We start from the raw sequence: 26501 nt of genomic DNA on the forward strand, positions 1-26501 counted from the left end.
ATTTTTACTGAGATAAAGTTCACATTCCATAAAATCCATGATTTTAAAGTACAGTTTTCATTGTGCAGCCATTATTACTGTCTAGTTGGAAGACATTGTGATCACCCCCAAAGGGAGTCTGGTGCCCGTTAGCTGTCATTGCCCATCCCCCACCCCAGCCCCTGGCAAACACTAATCTGCCTTTGTCTCTGTGGGTTTGCCTATTCTGGAGATTTCCTGTAAACTTAATCATACAATGTGTGGCCTTTTGAGATGGCTTCTTTCACTTGCCACAATGTTTTCAAGGTTCATCCCTATCGTAGCGTGTATCCAGACTTCGTTCCTTTTTGGGGCTGAATAATAGTCCACTGTATGAATAAACTACATTTTACCTGCCATTCAATCAGTTGGAGACCATTTGGGGTGCTTGGTTGGTTTCTGAACTTGGATTGTGGGTCATTTGGGGTCCTTTCCAAGATAGGAAAAATACCTTTGACTCTCTTACCACCGTCCTAAAGAACTTTGGCAAAATATTGAAGATTATGTAAGAAATAAGTCTTTCAAAAACACTTCCAGGCTTCAAACTGACCCCGACACGCACTGTGGAAAGCAAGTGTAAATCTTAGGCACGAAGCAAGGGAAGTGCAGATAACACTGAATGCAGAGTGTAATCATCTCTATAATAATGACTATTATTTGGGTATTCATATTTTTCTGACTCTGTAGAGGAAAATATTAATTCAGTATGGCAATTTGAAAGATTAGGCTGGACACATTGGTGATGGATAGAGTCATTTAACAGCTAACGATTGTTTAATTTCAAGGCACCTATTGTTGAGAGTGAAATACTTTCTTTGTTCTCCGTTCTGTGTCACGTATCTCAGCTCTCATGAGAAGTGCTTCAGTGAGCATCATCAAACCGCTGTTGGCAGACGTTCTGAGATGCTGCAGGACAGGACAATGGTGTTTGTTCAAAGTCAGCAGCAAACAGTTATAATCTCATTTCATTCAAATGGTGTTATTATTGCAAGATGTAACATCAACAATCCAAACTGTCTCTGACAGTCTCATATTTCTCTGGTTTAAGGAACAGCTGTCAACAGGATCTGGGGGAGCTGAACAACAGAAAAATTATGGGGAAATGATATTTTTAACCAATCACTTGCCTGAAGACGTGAAAGCTAATATTTGGGTTTTAGTTACCCCGCCATAATGCCACTCAGAAACTCTTCCTTCATCATTAGACATCTAGTAATTTTCATGTTTTTTTTTCTTCTTAGGCTATGACAAAAAAAAAATGTCTAAAGGGGCACCCGGGTGGCTCTGTTGGTGAAGCATCTGATATCGGCTCAGGTCACGATCTCACAGTTCGTGAGTTCGAGCCCTGCGTCGGGCTCTGTGCTGACAGCTCAGAGCCTGGAGCCTGCTTTGGATTCTGTGTCTCCCTCTCTCTCTGCCCCTCCCCTGCTCACGCTCTGTCTCTCTCTCAAAAATAAATATTAAAAAAACATTTTAAATGCCTAAAAAAGGTGCACTTTAAATATAAAGACCTGGGTAGACTGAAAGAAAAAGGATGGAAAATATATAAAAGGCAAAACATAAGAAAGCTGGGGTGGCTACATTAATACCAGTCAAAATAAATTTCAAGGAAAGAACCATGAGCAGAGCTGAAGAGGAGCATTTTATGGTGATAAAGGGTCAATTCATCAGGATACGTGACAAGACAGGATGTATTTGGTCTTCAAGATCAAAACCAAATAGTTAGAGAAATTCAAAATCCCCAAAGAAAAAAATAACAGTGTTAAAGAGAGAAATAGAGACAGCTGAAGATGTGAACACTCCCTCTCTTAGTAAGTAACAGAAAACAGGCAAGAAAAAATCAGCAAGGATACGGAAGATTTGAGTAACACTGTGCACAAACTTAATGGGGATTTACTGAACAAGGTGCAGGAGGACACGTTCCCTTTTTAAGAACACGTGGCAGATTAAGAGACCACATGCTAGGCCATAAAGTATGTCTCAATGAATGTCCAAATATTGAAATCTTTAAAGGTGTGTTTCTGAATCACAGCAATGTTAAATTTGGTATTAGTAATGTTAAGATATCTGGAAAGACTCTGAATGTTTGAAAATGAAACAGCTGAATGTACAGGTCTAAGGTGAAATCGAAGCAACAAGAAAACAGGTGCACTGAAAAATTATGATGAAAACACACACATCAAAAATTCAAAGATTCCACTAAAGCATTGACTTGAGAGAAATGTATAGCTTTAAATCTCAGATCATTGATCTGAAATCTTTCTTCTTTTTGAAGTTTCCACGTGATGAAACTAGGAAAATGTGGGTGAATTAAACCAAAACTACATAGAAAAGAAGAAATAAGGATAAGAACAGAAATAGGGGTGCCTTGCTGGCTCAGCTGGTAGAGCATTCAACTGTTGATCTCAGGGTCGTGAGTTTGAACCTCACATTGGGCATGGAGCCTCCTTGCAAAAGCAGAAATAGAAGAAATGGAAAATGGCTAAATAATGGAATTAACAAGGACAATAGTCGATTATTTAAAGAAATGGCTTAACATTAATACAGAAAATGATATCAAATGATACGTCCTTCTCATTTCTTCACGGAGTAAAGTATCTCAATGTGTTAAAGCCTAAACTTATACACTAGGTCAATTAGACCATCGGGATTAACTTTGCAGAAGAATTCTTCAGGCTAGCAGAACGTGGATCACGGAAGATCGTTATTTCATCGACAAGCTCAAGGGCAGGAACAATGAAAGTTAAAATCATTAGCCACTGCACATTAAAGCGTGGAGAGAAATGGGAATAACATTACTGAGACGAAAATTAATACGCCCATCATATTTGCAAGCAGAACTGCACACAGCCTTCAGACCCATTTTTTGCCCAAAGTGGGCATCTCTGTGCACGCTCCAGCTCCTTTGTTTCCATACGATGCAGGTCCTTTGCCTTCCATAGTCAGGATTCTATTGACATTCTTCACTATGCAGAGCTCCTTGAGAATAGCAATTGTGAGAAAGGAACTCTCAAATTAGGTTTCTGCTTCCTCTGCCCTTCCAGACAGAACAGAGTCTACGGAGAATGGCTTTCCCCGAAGTATAGCAGAGCCCCATTGTAACATCGTTAGACAACCTAGCACATGCTCGAAGGCCATAATGAGAAGGGAAAACAAAGGCCTGATCAAGGTCCTACCACTCATAATTCCCACTTGCCTCTATCTCCGCTGCCAGTGAGGAAAGGCATCTGATTAACTCACCCTGGGATATGGAGGTGCCTTCGTGGAGTCTGTACCTTTTTAAAACAATACCTGGAGAAATCAGTTGCAGTAGGAATGCGTAATGGAGAGATTTCAGGCACCAGAGCGGCTGGGTTGGGAGAGATTTGGGGGCTATGGGAAGAATTTTCCGCCTCTGCTCAAATCCTTACCTTCCCCTCCAGATCTTCTTCCGTGTTCAGTGAGTCTATTGAATGCCCGCTATCTCACCGGCAGGTGGGCTCATGCTTGCCCTGACTGGAAGCTTTGATATCATTAGCTCCCTGGTCGACAGTTTGTTTTTCCATCATTTCCACCAAAGCCATTGATTCTGACCCCAGAGAGACCTGGGATGCTAGTTACCAGCCCGATCGTGTCCACTATCACATTTCACGTCTTTTGGCAGAATTTATGACACGGCGTTGTTCAAACAGAGAGTGCTAAAAAAAAAAAAAAAAAAAAAAAAAAAAAAAAAAAAAAAAAAAAAACACCTCCAGAGGGAAAAAGCTTCTCTGCAGCCATGGAGTCCTAAAGTTGTCATCCAGGGAAGAGACTCTGTCACAGGTCGGAAAATGATGTCCAAGGGGGCACCTGGAAGGAATGAAGGCTTGAATGAGTCAGATGGTTGTGCAAGCACTCTACCGCGGATGCTGCGGAAGTGGTTTGATGAGGCTTCGCTTTCTCCTAGAATTAATTACAACTTTAAAGGCTGGCAGCCTGATTTTATACTGCAACTTTCTTCAATTAAATCTGCGTGTTTTTCGTCTTGCCTCATGTCATCTCACTAATCGGTTTCAGCATCTCCTTGTGGCCGTTGCTTCCAGTACTACACGGTCTAAAAAAAAGAAGCTGTCCTACTAGAAGAAAATGAAACATTCAAATGGATCCTCTCTCATAGTACTTTCTTGTTTTCTGGCGGGGCGGCGGCGGGGGGATGGATGCCAGAAGAGAGGGGAAAAGAGTTAGTCAGCAAAATCTGGTGATGCCAAGTTGGAATTAAATTTCAGCAGTGTACTGGAGAGCATTATCAAGCCAGGGTGCTTTGGGGGCTCTGGGATGGTTCTTTTTCAGCCAGTGTATGTGAGCATCCGCCGTGCACCAGACTCTGTCTCAGGCACTTCAACACCTAAGCAGGATCAGCCGAGGATCCACGAGAGCGGCCCCCAGCTTCCCAAAGATGGCAGAACCATTATTCCCACTCAGATCTCTACTTCCAGTGGCTTGTCTCCAGACAGTTAAAACCTTGGCAACGGCAATTGAACAATTATTTCCTGATGTTCCTTCTATAAATGCTGGTAGCTACTGTGTCTACAACCTTCTGTTTTGAAAATAATGGTACAGGGAAAGGCATCAGGGGCAACATAAAGTAAAACTCTTCTCTTATTAAATATCATTAAAAGACTCTTTGCGTAAAGAACAGGGATTTTTTTTTATACTCAGTTGGCTCTAAAGACCTAGTTGGCAGGGAAGAAACCATCAAGAAGATGATTTCTTATCGTCTGTTGGTACAAGAGGGGCTTGCAAGGTCACTGTGTGCAAATGAACGTGGTCAAAGAAGGCTACTAAAACAAAGAGATTTGAAAAGGCTGTTTCTTCAGTGCAAGACTTCAATCCAGACTGTTTGTCAAAGAGATTTGAAAAGGCTGTGTCCACTGGTTGTCAATCTGGATTCTGGGAGCCATAGAGGTTCAAGCGGATGCCTCCAGGCCTCTAGAAAGAGCTGTGCAGGGTGATCCATGGGATGGACAGGCTTTAAAAGTCCTGTTCTTCACCCCAATTTTAACCATAGGGGCCTTCCTCTCACTTACCTTCCAGATCGGTGTTCCCTGGGAAATTCTGTGTATAGTTAGGGCTCTCTAACTGCAACAGGAATTGAAAATTACTAGCCTATCTCCTGTCCCAGCAGGCTAGAGAGACTCACTGATGAAGTATGCTCTTTGGAACAAAAATAGTTTGAAATAGCAAATATTTTGATGAATGACTAAGTAAGACCTGGGTTGTGGTCAACACTGTCGTGTTGGTGTCTCTTGTTTTGGCATCTGGCGCCCCTTCTCACTCCTGCGGGGTTGTACAGAGGGAAAGCACTCCAGCAAGAGGAGAAGGGTGCTCTGTCCTTGCCTGCGGTTCCTCACTCTCTTCCAGCCAGCTTCATGTGCCTGGGAAGCTGAGCCAGCATAACAGAGCCCCAGGATACTTTCAGACACTTAAGTCCACATTTCCATGCAGGTCTGCATAACGCAAGGGAAGCTTAGCTTACTTAAAAATAGACATGCCTATGGTTGGGTAACACACTGCTTTTATTGCTGCCATAAACCGGGATTCAGCGAATGGAGCCCCTGACCATTATTTTTCTTGCTCATTCTTTTTCTTAATCCATGAAACAGCAAAAGATGGTTTCAGGGAAAAGTTAATACGAATATGCATCTAATGGGTATTGTGAAATGTTTGTTTTATGGTGATGGATGAAGCCATTTTGAAGCAGATCCTAAATAGCCACGATTCCTGGGTATCCATCAGGACGGAGTCATGCATAGAATCGGCAAGCGAAGCAGCCCACCTCTCCAGCAGTGACAAGAGCCCCCACAGAAATTAGAAACAAAGCTGCCATTTGCTGACTATTTAGCATAAGTCAGGGTTTCTGTAAACGGTTATCTCTGACTTTTATGTCATTTTACAGATAGAATGGGCCTCAGTGGAGTTAATGTTCAAGCCACGGAGCTTTCTCAACCAGATCTGTCCGGCCTGTTCTCTTCCCGCTTCCCACACTTCGACCGTGATTGCATACACCCAGTGATGGGGAGGGTACAGCTGAGTGCTGGACAGCGCTGAGAAGTAAGTTGAACTCTTTTGTCCTCCCTTTCCTATTTATGCCTTTTTATCCAGAGCCCTACCTCCTTTTTCCCCATCATAAACGATTATTGCTTTTCAAATGATACAAAGGAAAATAGGTAGAATGATCAAATGTGCAGAGGAATCAGGCTGATGTGTATCAAACACCTTTATTATGTAGCCGAAGATGTTGACCCTGATTTGTTTTCTCAGTCCCCACTTCCAAGACCTGTAAAAGGAATGTTACTAGATGAAAACATGTTCTGTAGTTTAGATGGATGAAACTCTAGTATGTATTGACTTTGGTAAGACGTCCAGTTAAGAATACCTTTAATTGCCTGGTCCCAGGGGTTATGTTTGAATTAACTAGATTTTGGCTTCTCTCTCTTCTGGGACAAGTTCTCAATCGACTTCTACTGATGTTACAAGAATCGATAGAAAAATGTGCTTCTAAGTAATTAATAATGCTTCCTGGGTTTAGAGGATTCAATGGTTTAAGAGAATAAAATATTTTTGTTGCTTGTATCATTAACAGCATCGGTTCTCAACTAAGAATGACTTTGCCCTGGGAGTATCTCGTGATGCCTGGAGACATCTTTGGTTGTCACAACTGAGGAGATGGGGTGCTATTGGCAACTAGTAGGTAGAGGCCAGGAGTGTTGCTAAACATCCTTCAGTGCTCGGAAGAGCCCCTCCACAAAGAAAGATCTCAGTGTATAAATAGTGCTGAGATTGAGAAACCCCAATTTACAACAATTCCAAAAGAATACAAATAATAAGGGCTATTGATTTCACAATACAGATAATAATTTATAATAATAATATTGGTGCCCTCCATAATATCCAGAACCAATTGGAATGAATTATAATGGGGCATAATTTAAAGACCACAACTTTAGGTGAGTTATCAATATTCAATAGAAGCATCCCTCACCTTCCTTTTTCTGTAGAGATTGTTGAACAACAACCAATCATACCATGTTTCTGGGATACAATATAGCTTAATTCTCAGATTTTTTGAAGACAAATGGGAAAACAAATTCAGGGGCAACATGGAATATGTGGTGTTGGCTTTCATGTGACAATGACAGCAGGAGACTCAACCTGAAGACAAATGAAGAAGCCACCTACTACTAATGAGTTTGGGGCAGATCATTTAAGCCTCGTGCTTTGATGTCTCCAATCTTAAAATGAAAATAGAGGAAAACCATCTGAGACATTAGGGTGGTTATATCAAATAAAACATGCCAGTCCCCCATTCAGTATAAAAGGCTACCCTACAGAAGGTTTTACCAGGGAGATTCATTGTTGTAAGTGAAAACAGACACTTCAAACAGCCACAAGCAATTGCCTAATAATATTTAAATTCTTAATAACAAGCCCTGAAATTGTTGTACCCCAGTTGATTCAATCCATGATTTAGCCATTCTTTTCTAATCAAACACAATTATGTGAATTAAATGCTCTTCATAATATCCTGAAATTAGATTACGGCATTGCACCTGGAGCTTTCTCGATTACCAACAGAATAGCATCTCTTTAGGAAGCAGAAATGGTTGAGTGCGCTCTGAAATGAGACTAGAAAGAATGAAAAGAGATATGAGGAAAAGAGAAAATGTATGAAACAATCTTTCAATTAAGTAAAACCGAATAGAAGAGACATGTAGATCAAAATCTGGGGTGGAGAACACTCTTCCCTTAGGGTTTTCGGACGTTAGACAACTCTTTTGTGTTTCAAAAGGACACTTTAGTGACTTTACTAAAAAGAAGGCTATGTTGAATAATTAGAGTAGATGCCGAAAGACAAACAATTTTTAAAAAATAAAAGGCAAGCACAATGTTCCGCAGAAGATCTTTGATTAAATAATCAGATTTATTTTTCTGAGTTACATGGAAGCAAGGTTAACTAGAACTGTGTCTTTCTGTAAAATTAAGTGGCAAAAAAATGTTTTTCCTACATATGAATATGGAAACTGAGGCTCAGTAAGGTTACACTGACTGTGAATGGCGGGATGTGAATTCAGACCCAGGTGTGCATGGCTCCAAATCCCTCTCTTTTTCCACTGTACGTCTTACAACTGCATAAGACAGTCTCTCAAGTCGGTCTCACCCCTTCCTTGCCCTCTGCCTGCACAAGCTCTCTTTTCACAGTTCACCCTTTCTCCTTCCACCCCTGGGTCCTGAATGAGCATACAAGACCTCAACACCTATCTCTTTTCTCTTTCTTTTGCCTCCTTTTTCCCCACTTACTCCATCCTAATAAGCACCAAAGATCCACAGACCAGAAGAAGAGGCTCTTCCTGGGAGCCCAGACTTCAAGTCCAAGTGGCTCATTCACAGCTGCCTGATTCTGTGTCAGCCCAGGGATTCCCTCTCAACCAGAAATTTCTGCCTTTTCATGCTTTCCAACTAGCCGAATACCTGAGCCTTTCTGACCTCTCTGTCCACCCTGCGTCTGCCTCCTCCTGCTCCTCTGGCTTTTGGGAAAGACCTTGAGCCCAGTGCCCCGGTTCTCCATCCACCCAGGTAGGTGCGAGGAGAATGTTAATTCCCCATTAGATCTACAAAGCTCACACCAGCACTCACATCCTCAACGCAGCACTCATGATCCTAAAATCCCTTCATTAGCTTTTTTTATTATGGTAAAATAGATATTCCATATAATTTACCACTTTAAGTATCTTTAGTGGCAGAAAGTACATTCACGCTGTTGTTGTTCAACCATCACCACCAACCATCTACAGAATAGTTTTATCATCCAAACTGCAGCCCTGTCCCTGTTAAATAATTCCCCATTCTCCCCTCCTCCCAACCCCTTATAGCTTCTGTTCCACTTCCTGTCTCTATGAATTTCATCCTTCTTTATAATTCCTATAGGTGGAAGCATACAATACTTTTTGGTGTGACTTATTTCACTTAGCATAATGTGTTCAAAATGTTGTCACCCGTGTGAGAATTTCATCCCTTACATTGTATGCACGTACCACATTTTGTTTATTCATTCACCTGTTGATGGACATTTGGACTGTCTCCACCTTTGAACATGGATGTACAGATATCCATTCGACTCTCTGCTTTCACTTCTTATGAGCATATACCTAGAAGTGGAATTGATTGATCGGATGGTAATTCTATATTTAATTTTTGAAGTACCACCATATTGTTTTCCATAGCAGCTGTACTATTTCACATTCCCACTAGCAATGCACAAGGGTTGTAACTTCTCTACATCTTAGTCAACATTTATTTTCTGGTTTTCTTTTTGTTTTTGTTTTTTAAGTTTATTTTGAGAGAGAGAGAGAGAGAGCAGGGGAGGGACAGAGAGAGAGAGAGAGAGAGAGAGAGAATCCCAAGCAGCGTGAAGTCCGATGTGGGGCTTGAACTCATGAACGATGAGATCGTGACCTGAGCTGAAACCAAGAGTTGGATACTTAACTGACAGAGCCACCCAGGTGCCCCTGTTTTTTTGTTTGTTTTTTGTAATAGCCATCCTGATGGGTTTGAAGCAGTACCTCATTTGATTTTAATTTGCATTTGAAATGCCCCCATTTTGGTACCATGTAGATCCAGTTTAGATTTCCATTTGATTAATAGACCTTACATTATTTATTCAGTCCTCTACTGTGGGATGGTTTCCACTTATATGCTATGAATCACAGAGTTGTGGTGAACACCCATGCACATATAACTTGTGTGCAAATGTGAATTTCTCTGGAGGAGAATGTACCAGGAGATGTCCAATTGCTCTCTGGTGTGGTCACTTCTACTGATTAGCACTCACGCCACCAATGGTGCAGAGTGTCTACTTCTCTACATCTTCACCAACACTCGGTATGAACAGGCTTATAAATTGTCCTAATGATGTGTGGGATAGTATTTCATTACAGTTTCATTTTGAAATTTGCATATTTTTGTGAGAGGTTGAGAATATTTTAATATATTTATTGACCATGAAGTTTTCTTCCTCTGGAAATTGCCTGTTCATATTATGTTCCCCATCTTTCTATTAGATTTGCCCTTTTCACTAGGAATTATATATATATTCTAGTCACTGATATTTTGTCAATTACATGCATTGTGAAATCTGCTTTTACCTCTTCATGTTTTTTCTTGCCTCTTGGCATGAGAATTTATCATTTTGATTAGACAACTTCATCGAACTTGTTATCTGCGACTTACACTTTTCCTATCATTAAAAAAAATCTGTCCCTACGCCACTATCTTAATGGTATTTGCCGATGCCTTTTTTTGAGAAGTTTTACAGTTTTGCTTTTCACAGCTGTGTCTTTTACACAATGGAAATTATTTTCGCATATGGTCAGAAATAATGACCTAATGTTATCTTCTTTCAAAATGAAGACATCTCATTATCCCAGAATCACTAGTTGTTTGGTCCATTCGTTCCATGCTGATTTTTCAGCCACCTCTGTCATGTACCAAGCTCACACACATATGTGGTTATGGTTTCAGGCTGCCTGAGGTGTACCATCAGCCTTTGTGTTCATCCGCATACCAGTGCTGCCCTGGCTTAGTTACCATGCCCGTATGGCTAAGCTTTGTTGCCTGCTAAGGCAAGTTTTGCTCCCCGTTCCAAATTTTTCCCTTACCACGCGTATGGCCACGTTTTCCAAATTGGTCTTAGTGTTTCTTCATCCTTGTCATATTGTGTGCAAAAACGTCATTAGGACTTTCATTAGACTATCATTAAAATAATAAAGTGATATGTCTTCTTTATGATGTCGGATCTTCCCATCTATAAACTAATATTGAGATCTCCTACATCTTATAGTAGAGTTTTTTGAATTATCATTCCAACCATTTTTTGCAAAGGTTTTATTTGTGAAAGTTTTTTATTTTTTTTATTTAAATCCAAGTTAGTTAACATACAGTGTAGTCTTGACTTCAGGAATAGAACCCAGTGATTCATCTCTTACATATGACACCCAATGCTCACCCTGAAAAGTGCCCTCCTTAATGCCCATCACCCATTTAACCCATCCCTCCACCTACCACCCCTCCAGCAACCCTCAGTCTGTTCTCTGTATTTAAGAGTCTCTTATGTTTTGTCCCCCTCCCTGTTTTTATATTATTTTTGCTTCCTTTCCTGTATGCTCATCTGTTGTGTTTTTCAAATTCCACATGAGTGAAACCATATGATATCTGTCTTTCTCTGACTGACTTATTTCGCTTAGCATAATACACTCTGTTCCATCCACATAGTTGCAAATGGCAAGATTTCATTCTTTGTCATTGCTGAGTAGTATTCCATTGTATGTATGTATGTATGTATGTATGTATATATATACATATATCACATCTTCTTTATCCAGTCATCAGTGGATGGACAATTGAACTCTTTCCGTACTTTGGCTATTGTTGATAGTGCTGCTATAAACATTGGGGTGCATGTGCCACTTCGAATCAGCGCTCCTGTATCCTTTGGATAAATACCTAGTAGTGCAATTGCTGGGTTGTAGAGTAGTTCTATTTTTAATTTGTTGAGGAACCTCCATACTGTTTTCCAGAGTGGCTGCACCCATTTGCATTCCCACCAACAGTGCAAAAGGGTTCCCCTTTCTCTGCATCCTCGCCGATATCTGTTGTTTCCTGAGTTGTTAATGTGAGCCATTCTGACAGGTGTGAAGTGATATCTCCTTGTGGTTCTGATTTGTTTTTCCCTGATGAGTGATGTTGAGCATCTTTTCATTGTGTCTATTAGCCATCTGGATGTGGCTCTTTTCTTTGGAAAAGTTACTATTCGTGTCTTCTGCCCATTTCTTCACTGCATTATTTGTTTTTTGGGTGTTGAGTTTGGTAAGATCTTTATAGATTTTGGATACTAACCTTTTATCCAATATATCATTTGCAAATATCTTCTCCCATTCCATCGGTTGCCTTTTAGTTTTGTTGATTGTTTCCTTCAGTGTGCAGAAGCTTTTTATCTGAATGAGATCCCAGTAGTTCATTTTTGCTTTTATTTTCCTTACATCCAGAGCCATGTCAAGTAAGAAGCTGCTGCAGCCTGGGTCAAAGAGATTGTGTTCTCCTGTAGGGTGTGATGGTTTCCTGTCTCACATTTAGGTCTTTCATCCATTTTGAATTTATTTTTGTGTATGGGTATAAGAAAGTGGTCCAGTTTCATTCTTCTGCATGTCACAGTCCAGACTTAAGAATGCTATGGATTTTTTCAGAGCAATTTTCTGTCCAACAACAATATAGAGTTGTCTTTTTTGTTCTAGTTACTTTTCTGTACATCCACTTAGAATGTGATGTCAACAGAAATTTTATCTGTGAATAATGGCAACTTTGCTTCTGCCTTTGTAGTCCTTATACATTTTATTTCTTTTCCTTTCCTTTTCCAGTTTTCCTTACTGCACTGACCTAAAACCTTTTATGCAATGTTGAGTAGAAGCAGTGCTTGAAGCAACACAGGTGTTATTCTTACTTCAAAGGGAATATATGAAATGCCCCACACTTTAGGTATATTTATGCCTATATTAGGCAGACTCTTTATCAGGTAATAACATTCTCTCCTATCCTAGTTTTCTACTTAAAAAAAAATGAATGTTGAACTTTTAATTTTATTCTTTCTTTTTTATTTGACATTTGAGAATTAGTGCAGTAACTTACTTGGGTGATAGATTCGAGTCAGCTCCTGGAACATAATGAAAGTTGGATGACCCATTCTTTTGAAGGTTGTTCTCAAATTTGTTGGTGTCAGCATCCTTTTGCACTCATAAAAAAGACTGAAGACTGCAAGGAGTGTTTGTTTTTGTGGGTTGTATATCAATATTTATCATGTTAGAAATGAAAACTAAGAAATTTTTAAAAAATGATTGATTCATTTTAAAACAACCATAAGCCCAATCCATGTTAAGATAAGTGATATAATTTTTTATGAAAAATACCATATTCTGGGGCGCCTGGGTGGCTCTGTCGGTTAAGCGGCTGACTTTGGCTCAGGTCATGATCTCACGGTCAGTGAGTTCAAGCCTCACATCAGGCTCTGTGCTGACAGCTCAGAGCCTGGAGCCTGCTTTGGATTCTGTGTCTCCCTCTCTCTCTGCCCCTCTCCTGCTCACACTCTGTCTCTCTCTCAAAAATAAATAAAGATTAAAAATAATTTTTTAATGCAAAGAAAAATACCATATTCTCCAAAACAAAATCAAGTGAAGTCTGTGTATCTACTCTACTTCCTAAACTCATCCCAGAGTATTTTCAAGTATTATTATACTATTCACCTGTTCTATAGAAATTTACATACAGCACCTCCTATCCTCTAAGGCTGAGATCAGAGACAACTTTTCTTCTTCCGGTTCTCTAATCATACTTCTACAAGGCATTGAGTACCCCAGTCTTTCCATCTATAAAATAGGTTTGTTGATCACCACAGACCAATCTAGATGATGTTTTCATTAAACCAGGGAGGCTGTCTTTTAGGACTGGGCTATTAGTAATATGGACAGTGGCATAAGTTTCTGGGTAATGGAGGAAAAATCCACTCTGGGCAAAGTATCTGGAACCTCTAAAAATCTTACTCTGTACCTAATAGTTGCTTGAGAATAGTGTTATCGATAGACTGAAAACAAGAAAATATGCTGCTTTAATCAACTGTGGCTCACCTAAACTATGATTTATCTCTGGTCTTATGAAAGGAGAATGTTTATTTAACAAGAGCAGTTGCCATAGTTTGTCAAAATCACATCTTTTTTTTCTTTCCTGAAATTATTTCTGTGCTCACAACATTTTTGCATCCCCTCGGTAGCGGTGTTTATGAAACGAGTTTATTTTTATTTCTCTGTTAGCTGGATCAGTAATCAGAAAACTTGCTTTGAGGGGATTATTTCAAGATCTTGTCTTTCCATTTCTTTATATCTTCTTCAGTTACCTTCATAAGCTTTCTATAGTTTTCGGCATACAGATCTTTTACATCTTTGGTTAGATTTATTCCTAGGTATTTTATGCTTCTTGGTGCAATTGTGAATGGGATCAGTTTCTTTATTTGTCTTTCTGTTGCTTCATTGTTAGTGTATAAGAATGCAACTGATTTCTGTACATTGATTTTGTATCCTGCAACTTTGCTGAATTCATGTATCAGTTCTAGCAGACTTTTGGTGGAGTCTATCGGATTTTCCATGTATAATATCATGTCATCTGCAAAAAGCGAAAGCTTGACTTCATCTTTGCCAATTTTGATGCCTTTGATTTCCTTTTGTTGTCTGATTGCTGATGCTAGAACTTCCAACACTATATTAAACAACAGCAGTGAGAGTGGGCATCCCTGTCGTGTTCCTGATCTCAGGGAAAAAGCTCTCAGTTTTTCCCCATTGAGGATGATGTTAGCTGTGGGCTTTTCATAAATGGCTTTTATGATCTTTAAGTATGTTCCTTCTATCCCGACTTTCTCAAGGGTTTTTATTAAGAAAGGGTGCTGGATTTTATCAAAGGCCTTTTCTGCATCGATTGACAGGATCATATGGTTCTTCTCTTTTTTTTTTATTAATGTGATGTATCACGTTGATTGATTTGCGAATGTTGAACCAACCCTGCATCCCAGGAATGAATCCCACTTGATCATGGTGAATAATTCTTTTTATATGCTGTTGAATTCGATTTGCTAGTATCTTATTGAGAATTTTTGCATCCATATTCATCAGGGATATTGGCCTGTAGTTCTCTTTTTTTGCTGGGTCTCTGTCTGGTTTAGGAACCAAAGTAATACTGGCTTCATAGAATGAGTCTGGAAGTTTTCCTTCCCTTTCTATTTCTTGGAATAGCTTGAGAAGGATAGGTATTATCTCTGCTTTAAACGTCTGGTAGAACTCCCCTGGGAAGCCATCTGGTCCTAGACTCTTATTTGTTGGGAGATTTTTGATAACCGATTCAATTTCTTCGCTGGTTATGGGTCTGTTCAAGCTTTCTATTTCCTCCTGATTGAGACATTCCCTGCTCATGGATTGGAAGAATAAATATTGTCAAAATGTCAATATTACCCAAAGCTATCTACACATTCAATGCAATCCCAATCAAAATTGCACCAGCATTCTTCTTGAAACTAGAACAAGCAATCCTAAAATTCATATGGAACCACAAGAGGCCCCGAATAGCCAAAGTAATTTTGAAGAAGAAGACCAAAGCAGGAGGCATCACAATCCCAGACTTTAGCCTCTACTACAAAGCTGTAATCATCAAGACAGCATGGTATTGGCACAAAAACAGACACATAGACCAATGGAATAGAATAGAAACCCCAGAACTAGACCCACAAACGTATGGCCAACTCATCTTTGACAAAGCAGGAAAGAACATCCAATGGAAAAAAGACAGTCTCTTTAACAAATGGTGCTGGGAGAACTGGACAGCAACATGCAGAAGATTGAAACTAGACCACTTTCTCACACCATTCACAAAAATAAACTCAAAATGGATAAAGGACCTGAATGTGAGACAGGAAACCATCAAAACCCTAGAGGAGAAAGCAGGAAAAGACCTCTCTGACCTCAGCCGTAGCAATCTCTTACTCGACACATCCCCAAAGGCAAGGGAATTAAAAGCAAAAATGAATTACTGGGACCCTATGAAGATAAAAAGCTTCTGCACAGCAAAGGACACAACCAACAAAACTAAAAGGCAACCAACGGAATGGGAAAAGATCTTTGCAAATGACATATCGGACAAAGGGCTAGTATCCAAAATCTATAAAGAGCTCACCAGACTCCACACCCGAAAAACAAAGAACCCAGTGAAGAAATGGGCAGAAAACATGAATAGACACTTCTCTAAAGAAGACATCCGGATGGCCAACAGGCACATGAAAAGATGCTCAACGTCGCTCCTCATCAGGGAAATACAAATCAAAACCACACTCAGATACCACCTCACGCCAGTCAGAGTGGCCAAAATGAACAAATCAGGAGACTATAGATGCTGGCGAGGATGTGGAGAAACGGGAACCCTCTTGCACTGTTGGTGGGAATGCAAATTGGTGCAGCCGCTCTGGAAAGCAGTGTGGAGGTTCCTCAGAAAATTAAAAATAGACCTACCCTATGACCCAGCAATAGCACTGCTAGGAATTTATCCAAGGGATACAGGAGTACTGATGGATAGGAGCACTTGTACCCCAATGTTTATAGCAGCACTCTCAACAATAGCCAAATTATGGAAAGAGCCTAAATGTCCATCAACTGATGAATGGATAAAGAAATTGTGGTTTATATACACAATGGAATACTACGTGGCAATGAGAAATAATGAAATATGGCCTTTTGTAGCAACGTGGATGGAACTGGAGAGTGTGATGCTAAGTGCAATAAGCCATACAGAGGACGACAGATACCATATGTTTTCACTCTTATGTGGATCCTGAGAAACTTAACAGAAACCCATGGGGGAGGGGAAGGAAAAAAAAAAGGAGGTTAGAGTGGGAGAGAGCCAAAGCATAAGAGACTGTTAAAAACTGAGAACAAACTGAGGGTTGATGGGGGGTGGGAGGGAGGGGGGGTGGGGGATGGGTATTGAGGAGGGCACCTTTTGGGATGAGCACTGGGTGTTGTATGGAAACCAATTTGACAATAAATTTCATATATTGGAAAAAAAAAAAAAGATCTTGTCAAATAACACAAGGATCCTGTGGGAGGCATTTGCATAAGCTTCCTGAAACCTAACTTGTAAACAGCAGCAACAGCTGATCACGGCAGAGGCAGGGGGACCCTTCTCTTTACAGCCACTCGAATGGGTTGTCTACGGGAAGTTCAGTTCTCCCTGCTTTCACTGAGATGTGTCCTGGTGGAGACTTGTACCCAGCCACTCTGCAAAACAGATGTGTCCTAAGCATGATTTAAATATGACCTTCTAGGGGCACCTGGGCAGCTCAGTCAGTTAAGCGTCCAACTTCGGCTCAGGTCATGATCTCGTGGTTCATAAGTTCAAGCCCCGCGTCGGGCTCTGTGCTGACAGCTCAGAGCCTGGAGCCTGCTTCAGATTCTGTGTCTCCCTCTCTCTCTGCCCCTCCCCTGCTCACGCTGTCTCTCTCTCTCTCTCTCTCTCAAAAATAAACTAACATTAAAAAATGTTTAAAAATAAAATAAATATAACCTTCTAAACACACTATAGTCATTATCTTCAATTTGTGAGAGAATTGAAGTTGTTCCCACTCTTCGGAAGTGAAAGCAACCTGAAAACATGGCAGCCGTTAGAACAGCTGGACGCTGAGCTTCCTGGGCACGATGGCTCTCTCTGAACAGCTGAGCATTTCCCGCCCTTAGAGAAGCGGGGCCTTAAGTGTACGCAACCCAGCATCTCAGCTGCCTCACCTTAGCCCTCCCTCACACCCTTCCTTTCCAAGAATGACTCCTCTCACCCGACTCTAGCCTCCATCTCCTCCTTTGCGGCCCACACTGGTCCCGAAGCCCACCCCTCTGGGCTCATCACCTTTCCATTTCCATCAACACTTGGTGAAGGCTTTGTGTCGAGTTATGTGACATTCATCCAATGAACCTAGGAGCACCCAAATTTGTCTGCCACTTAGTCAACCTTTCCTTGTGGTGTCCTGAGAAATACAGGCAGCAGAAAATAAGTACTGGACACTTTTTCTTACTATTTCAGCATCGTCCGCAACTAGGGTGACCAATTGTCACCAGGTTTGTCCCGGACTCAGGACGCTTCTGGGACGAGGAACGTTCAGCTTTGAAACCAGGAGAGTCTCCGACAAATTGAGGCAACTTGGTGACTGTTATCGATTCAGTTGCACCCCACCCCCCAAAAAATGTTGGAGCCCTAACTCCTAGTACCTGAGAAAGTGACTTTATTTGGAAACAGGGCCATTGCAACTGTACTTAGTTAATTAATAATCAGATGACATCATTCTGGAGTATGTTGAGCCCCGAATCCAATGTGACTGATGTCCTTATAAAAGGGGGAAATTTGGAGACAGGAATGCACACCAGAAGAGTACCATGTAAAGATGACAGCAGAGACCAGGGTGATTACAGCAGAAGCCAAGAACCTAAACATCACCAGCAATCCACCAGAAGCAAGAAGAAAGTTCTGGAAGATTCTCCCTCACAGGCCTCAGAAGGAACCGACACTGCCAGCATGTTGCTCGTTTACAAAAGTCTGGGCTCACAGAGAAATCATGCTAGATGGTTGCAGACAAGGGAAGGGGTGGGTGAAATTTAAGCAGTTGGGGGATGGTGAAGCCACAGAGGGAATGAAGTCACTTAGAGCTTCACCGGGCTCTACGAGGAGCTGGGGGCTTTTGAGGATTGCATGGGTAAGAGCAACCCAAGTCCTGTTCCCAGTGGAGCACTGGGATTGGGGCTGTGGGTGGGGCTTTGGCAGAACTTCCCATGGGATTGAGTCAGGAATGAGCCTCCCCACCCCAGCAAATGTCTACATGCGATGCCTGCCGAGGAAGCTACCAATTTCCAGGGCATCCCATTGCACTCTTTGAATAAGGAATATGAGCCAAAGACCAGAGGAGCGTTTGCTGAATGTTCTGGACTCTGCCGTATCTTCAAGGCCTGGGTACAACTCAGAGGAAGGGAAAAGGGGTTCCGATTCCATAACCAAGACTGAATTTCCTGCCACTTTGGCTGGGGGGAGCTCAGAGCCGATTAAAGTTGATTTAGAAAAATAAGAACACTGTGACATTTCTTATGTGCACAGATGTAGAGGAATATTCATATCCGACGCACATTCATGGTGCTTGTGATAGGATGTGCTTTCAATTTCTGCAAGCTGAGGCCCCGACTGGCTGATGTCCCAGGGCCCGTTCCTTCTCTCAGCTTCCTTGCCTCAGCTGAGCAGCGGGTCCTGTGGAGACAGACACTTCTCCCCATAAACCCCAAACAGAAGTCAGTTTAGAGGGACTCCTGCAGTGCTACAGCTGCGCTCTGAACTTGAAGGAGAGGGTAGCCTGCGATGAGGGAGAGGGGCGGGGGGTAAAAAGGAGACAAGAGTTGCCTGGAGAATGGGAGGCTAGAGGAAGAAGACTGATTTGCAAGCCCGCCCTCCAGAATCCTCCAGGGCCTCTCTAGCGCCCCTAGAGGCCACCTCAACTCCAAGGTTCGCATTTCCACCCCAGCTATTTCTGGCCTCCACTCACAGACCAGGGTGCCCATCAGATTGGATTACAGCCCACAGCTCACTGCACTGTCACATATGCCATCTGCAAACAGAAGGGAGTGTATTTCATTGGCGGGGGCGGGGGGGTGGAAGGAAGGACTTAGGGTCTGTGGCAAGGAAAAATGGAACGTGGTGAAGGAGAAAACTCTGTTACAAACTCTCCAAGGAGCCAGGATCATCCACCTTCCTCTCCTGGTTGTCTTTAATCTTTTATTTTTGGGGGCGAGCTCACGTCTTTTCATAAAGCCTCACCCCCAAGTTGTAGCTTCTGTACGTTTCACTAGTATGTTCCGTCTGCCAGGCCACCCTTCCGTCGTTAGTCTCCACACGGCCAGACGCCTTAGACCTCTCTACTGTCCGAGTATCTCCTAAAACCCATGAGCTTTAGCCAGGGATTTGATTTTGAGTTCAGAAGAGAAATCAAGAAAAACCATCCTAAGAACAAAACTAGTGATGGTGTTTTGGTGTCTCTGTTCATTTCTCCAGAGACGGGGCACTGTGGACGGGAGCCCCTCTCTCAGGCAGGGTGCCCAGCACACGGGTGAGTCGTGGTGGATTGTGAGATGGCTCACAGGCTACTACTGCTACTAACTAACGTCTCAGGATGCACGTCTTTCTAAGAGAATAGGGCGTATCCAAGGTTATTCGTATAATGAAATTACTTTCACTCACACTCTGATAAAGTCTTGTGAGTGCAAGAAAGGGGGGTAAAGTGCAGACGGCACACCCAGAAGATTTTGACCACCTTGGATTCTTCCATGGCTCAGGATGCACCTTTATTGGTATCCCGTTAACAATTATGGTGGCTTGACAGGGGTGAAGTCTAGTTATACCCATGGGGGTATATTAAGAATGTGACATCACATGACTCCTGTCTTATGACAGAAACAGTCCCTGGGCTTGAATGCCTTAGAAACACAGACCCTAGATCTACCAACCTGCTTTGCTCCCCAGAGGCACTAGCTTCTCCATGTCTCGGTTGACACTTCTTAACAATGAGGGGCGACCGGGTGGCTCAGTTGGTTAAGTGTCCGACTTCTGCTCAGGTCATGATTTTACAGTTCTTGAGTTCGAGCCCCCCATCGGGCTCTGTGCTGATAGCTCAGAGCCTGGAGCCTGCTTCAGATTCTGCGTCTCCCTCTCTCTCTGCCCCTCCCCCGCTTGCACCCTGTGTGTCTCTCTCTCTTTCAAAAAAAAAAAAAACATTAAAAATTTAAAAAAAAGAGAGAAAAAATGACCATGACACATGACCTCCCTCACGGGTTGCTTGCCAAGGTAAAATGAACTACAGGAGATCCTCAACTTGCCAAAGTTCCAATGATGAGCTCTTAGAAATAGCACGAAAACTATCTGTCGAGAAAGTCTTTTCAGCTCTGCCTGATACCAACAGATGGAGCTAGCTAGGTATCACTCGTGTGGAGGACAGAGGAACCCAGGAACAGCCTTTGGGAATCTAAGGTGTCCATATGGCTCTGGCAAGAAAAACGTGCCTTGAAGTTGGAAGGGTTTGAAGTCATTGCCAAGATTTACATGGCAGGCTTTCATCTTTACCACTGCACTAGCCTTGCCATGAGCACGTGTTTGCCAGTGAACTCAACCTGGGTTGTTCATCCAGGTTTAGGCTCGTTCTCGTGGAATCATGTCTCCGTTTGCAGTCAGCGTCTGGTTTGTACGATAAAATATCTGGTCTCCCTACCCAGTGGGACCCTTGAGAAGCCATTCATTTCAGAGTTGGCACCCAGGGGCTGGTACGAAGACCGTAATTTGCATCCCTGGCAAATAACACACTGCATCAAGAGGGAGAAAATGGTATGACTTTTTCCCATTTTGACTTAGAATCCAGTGGTAGCTTATATAGCACGGGGGTTCTCAGCCTCGGCACTGTTGATATTTGGGGCTGGATAATTCTTTGTTGTGGGCCTGTCCTGTGTGCCGTGAGATGTTTAGCAGCATCCCTGGCCTCTACCTGATAGATGTGATAGATGCTGGTAGACCTCCTCCTCTTCCCCGCCCCCGTTTGTGACAGCCAAATGTATCTCTGGACATTGTTGGATATCTTCTGGAAGGTAAAACCGACCCTCTTTGAGGAGCACCAAGGTAGTACGTCTTACAGTAAAATTTGATGTACAAATCTGAGTGGGTTTAGCCTCAGACAGTCATGGTACCTGAAATAGCACCCAAAGTCAGGAAATTTGAAGCCTTTCCCTTTGGGTCTGGAAGAATATACTGGTGGTCATGAGCTCCAGATTTAGAGTCAGACTGATTTGAATGTGGCTTTGCCACATACTAACTATGTAGCCTTATAAGTTATTCAACCTTTCTGAGCTTGTGTTCTCATGTGTATGTGGGTAAAAAATATCCCTCTCTCCCAAGGCAGTTACAAAGACTAGAAGGGACATGACATGTAAAGCATTTAATGCATTTGAGGCATTCAATAAACAGCAGTAATAGGGCATCAGTGATGATGAGCTATGCTATTGTTACTAGGCCTTGGACAGAGGCATGTGATGGTTGAATAGGCGGCTGTATTTGGAAGGCACTGAAGGCAAGTCAGGTTTCTTGGGAATGGACCCTTTAAAAGAAAAATACATAAGACTTTGCCTATAAATATTTGGAGGTGCCGTGTAGTTCTACTGGAAGCCTGCCTCTTTGGTACCTGATTTGATAATCAAAAAGGTACATGTTGATCATATTAAAAGATTCTTGAAACTCATGACATAGGGAGTTTCCAAAATAACACATAGCTTGACCTCTCTGACACAACCCCATCTCTCCCCAAATCTAACCTAAGCCCCAACCGGGGGGACATGGGTACTGCATAGCCCATGAGCCCAGGACTAGAATGTGTGAACCCTTGGTCAGACGTGATGGCCCATGCTCCAGCTGATGGTCCCTCTGTGTCAAAATCTTCTCCAGACAGTGATATGCTAAGAGAACATGAGCCGTTCCTGGTCCTGGAATGTTCCCTGAAACTCAGTCCTGGGCTTTGCCTCTACCCCTGACTGTGCTTATAAATCTTTACTTCACTCTTTCTGAACGTCAACATCCTCACCTGTAAGATAGAAACAAAAATAATGCCTACTTCTTATTGACTACAAATATTGAATAAACTAATTAGTGTGCTCAGCATAGTTCCAGGACACCGTAAAAGGCCCCACACATATTTATGTCTGACCACCTTTCAGACACTCGTGCAAATTAAATGAAGCCATGCTTGGCGGCTTGCCCACCACGTCCCAATAAGCTCACACACCCCCTTCCGCGCCTTCCCACTTCTGCCGTAATTTGGTCCTTCTTCCTCTGATAACCTCAGCGAGGACTTTGCTGGGGAGTGCAGGGTGCCTGCACTGAGCTTTCTAATGGTTTCCTCCATCAGCACAGGGGAGCCAGACCCTGTACTGTCTCCTTGCTGGGAACAGAAGACGCACGGCAGACGGAGACTCACCATGGCCCCAGCCTGCGTGCATGCGGGCACTGAGCACCAAGAAGTCACTCTGTGAGGGAGGTCTCAGTATTGGGAGCCCCTCTTCACTGATGGGAGATCCGACCTCACTCGGACACGAAGCAGGATGAAAAGAACATATTGTTTTAACAGCAGGGTCAACTTAGGCAGCAGGAACCACAGGACTGGCACCCAGGGCCCAGGATACTTTTTGGGGACCCATGAACAAGTTTTATTTCTCTTCAGATCAGATTTTTTTTTAATTAATAGAACCCAGCTGGAATTATATTTTTCTTATACCAATGCGGTCATAAATATAACCTTTTATATATATATATATATATATTTATGGTGGAAGTGGCCCAGGAAGATAAAGTGCATGGGGCCCACCAAAGTCATGATGTGACCCTGCCCAACAGCTATGCGGTGTGTGGGTCTTTGGAAGGGAACTGCTGTTGGGGCAAACAGGAAGATGCTCTTCGGGGAAGAACATGGGACCCTGAGGTCAGGTGCCTGAGGAACAAAATGGGAGGTAAGCTTTTCTTCAAGAGCAGCTGAATTAGTCTCTTTGGGCTCTGTGGGGAGGGGCAGGGGATGCCGAGGAGCCGAAGGCGGAGAGAGAGACAGGGAGAGGAGTGTGCGTAGGGAGAGTAGTCGGTGGGTGGCATGGGGCTGCCCCAAGTGAAAGGAAAACCTGAGGAGTCTCGGAGAATGGTGGTGGCCGTGGTGAGAGCAGGGAAGGTTGTTGTTCATTTTGGAGCTGTGTGTATCTTCCCTCCCTTATCTCCCCCAACTCAGCTTCTCAGTCAAGTCGATTCTACTGGTAAATTTTGTGCAAATGGAGTTTAAGCAGAAACAAAAGTCAAAGAGGAGGCAAGTTCTATGTCGATGCAAACGGTATGCAATCTGCACGCCCAGAAGCAGGAGCCTCGTCACAGGGGACCCTGAGCCCATCAGTGATTTCCCTTTTTGTGGGAAAGGCTTTGAATCGGGGGGATTCAATGACAATCTTGCATAGACCACAGGGGGTGGCAATGTCCCAGTCATCGTGGGAGCCCACAGGTCACAGCCGCTCCGTCGCCTTCCACCTCTTGGAAGGTGTCACTTCTGTTTTAAACCCGGGGCAGCCAGGGCCCCGATGCCGGCTGCAGAGTCTGGTGGGCACAGATCTCGGGGAGTGATGGCTAGTGAGTTTCTTTTCGGGACGACAGACACTTTCTGGAATTGGTGGCAATGGTTATGCAACCTTGCAATGATCTTTGAAAACAAAAGTGAAGTAAAAAACAAAAACAAGAGTGGGACGAATCCAGCACAGGCCTTGGGAGTGGTTGGATGCAGGGCCTCATAGATCATCTGGCCCATCTCTCTCCACCTGCAGTTCTGCCTGGCTTTGGGTGGCCCCAGCCTCCAGTTGCCTCCTGCGGCTCCCTGCTTACCTCCTCTCGGCTTTGGGGAGCACAGAGGGAAGTTCTCCTTTCTTAACATTGCATGGAAGTTTCCAGTTTGACTGTCCGTGGTCATCCCTGAACCGGACATTGTGGTCAGGGGCGTGGAATGTGCTGATTGGCCTAGACCCGTGTCCCTTGGTGGGGGGATGGGGCACAGGGAGTTAGCAAACCTCAAGCAAATCGTGCGCTCGAGAGTGGGGGGATGGGGAGGCGGCTCCCCAAGGATAAATGGAGTCCTGTGGCCAGAAGCAGGTGTGGGTATTGACTGGGCAAAAATAACAGAGGTTGAGTAACTGACTCTGTTTTTTTTTTTAAGTCTCTGTGCCTTAGTTTCCTCATCTGTAAAAATGAGAATAATGGTAATACCTGTCTACCCAGGTGGTTGTAAGGATTAAATGAGTTAATCATTTCTATCATTTCAACTTCTATATCATCTAATTATTTCAACTTCTACAATCAGGTTGTGTACTTCCTCAATAGACTGGGTCTTTCTTTAGTTATCAGCGATTTTTGAATGTGCTTTAGCAGTACTCAGTCTGGTCTTGTTTTTCTGCATAAAATAACTATAAACAGTTGGCAAATTTCTACCGAAGATTGCAGTAATAATAATAACAGCCCCAGGAATCGCAGTAAGATTAGTAGGGGAGAGCTCTAATCCTGGCCAGCCTTTCTCCTAAATCTCAATTCCAAACATTCTTCGTTTTCAAGCGGCCTGACAATCAGAATCCAGAACCACACCAAAGAGAATGTTCTAGATCAGGAATCTAAGCGCCTTGACAAAGAGAATGCACAGCCTGGCCATTCCTGCAGTTCCCTGGAGAGTCACGCAGTCTGTCTGAGAAAAGTGGCCCTTCGTGATTCTCAGTGATACCAGAGCCTCTCTCCCCCACTGGGTGCTCATGCCAGAGGGACGAGGCAGAGCTCCAGGGCTGTACGTGTCACATCGCATTAGTGCTTATTTCTGGAGACAAAAGGCTCCCTTAAACACTAGGAAAGCCTTCTTATACTTGGACAACCAGCTGAAAACATATAAATTGAATTCCACACTCACAGCACAAATCCATCTTTATAATACGGTCCCCGAAAGTACTTCAAATGACTTTGTGCGAAGAGTTTCTGAGATATGATTATAAGATATGATTGCTTTGGGGGAGGGGGAAAGAGGGAGGATAATTTCATTAGCTTTGTCAGCTTTGGCACAAGGTGACGTTATGAAGGGAATTAGCAACCCTGGAGACTATTAAGGGAATAAATAAATACTTTAATATAATTTGTAAGCCACTATAATAAGGCCCAGCATGGACAACCCACTACTGTCATTGTGATGTGCTTATGGTTGAAAGTCAAATATCTAAAAAAATAATAATAGTCCCAGGGCGCCTGGGTGGCTCAGTCGGTTGAGCATCCGACTTTGGCTCAGGTCATGATCTCGCAGTCTGTAAGTTCGAGCCCCGCGTGGGGCTCTGTGCTGCCAGCTCAGAGCCTGGAGCCTGCTTCAGATTCTGTGTCTCCCTCTCTGTCTCTGCCCCTCCCCCGGCCATGCTCTGTCTCTGTCTCTGTCTCTCTCTGTCTCTCTCTCTGAAAAAATATGTCCTGGTTGTTATCAAAGAGAAAAAAAATACATATAACTTTCCAAACTATGGTTTGTATAGGTGCTGCTGACCTCAAGGTCCAGGCAATGTGGTGGGCTTGGTTAGAGTCGTCTCAGGCCGATTCCATGGTCTAGGGCTGATGGTGGCTTCCAGATTCCTGGGCAAGGGATGAGGAAATCTGAGTTTTTATCTCCTGGACGAGCCTGCTGTCTTTCCTGGTGGGCAGGTAGGAAAGACAGGGGGCAATTACTCCTAATCTGTAAATATCCCCCAGAGATAAAGTAGGAATCTATCCCAGGGGTGGCAGAAAGGAGTCTGTTTTCGCCACATCGGGGCCGAGAAGATTCTCAGTCAGCTCCATCCATTCCCACACTTTGCACACAGCGGGGTCCACAGAGAGGGTCTCTAACCTGGTGTCTGCCAGCAAGCACTACCCCTTCCCCACTGGGAGACCTTAGGCAAGTTACCTTGTTTTACCGATCCTCACTTTCCGCATCTGTAAAATGGGGAGGCCTAGGCATGGGTGCTCTGAAGATCCAATGACACGAGGTACCTGAAGCACGGAGAACAGTGCATGCCTCCTGACAGTTGTCCCGCCGCCCTCTCCTGCCTTCTAACCTAGACGAAGGAGGGAATTCTCAATTCCTTTTTAAACAGCACCAACAATCTACCGCACACTGTTGCGGGTTTATGAGAAGCTGAGAAGTATGATTCTTTTGAGGAGAACCACACTCAATGCTTCTTGCCTCTGATTTTCTCTGTGACTTTTGAGAAGGCTCCTGGTTGGTCTGACCCCTGGTTACCCGGACG

The 26501-nt window shown here is 43.1% G+C and overlaps 1 long non-coding RNA gene across 2 annotated transcripts; it reads right to left on the reverse strand.

Moving 5' to 3' along the window:
• Window positions 1–3745: 3745 nt before the first annotated feature.
• LOC122231908 lies at window positions 3746–26501 on the reverse strand. 2 transcript variants are annotated; one of them, XR_006209198.1, is made up of 3 exons: window positions 26159–26501; window positions 25763–25906; window positions 3746–3846 (listed from the first exon to the last, which is right to left on the reverse strand). It is a non-coding gene; the product is annotated as an uncharacterized LOC122231908 (long non-coding RNA). The 2 variants fall into 2 exon arrangements; XR_006209199.1 differs by lacking the exon at window positions 3746–3846 and adding an exon at window positions 9096–9182.

Source organism: Panthera tigris, chromosome D2 (genome assembly GCF_018350195.1).
Source record: "Panthera tigris isolate Pti1 chromosome D2, P.tigris_Pti1_mat1.1, whole genome shotgun sequence".
Taxonomy (NCBI): domain Eukaryota; kingdom Metazoa; phylum Chordata; class Mammalia; order Carnivora; family Felidae; genus Panthera; species Panthera tigris.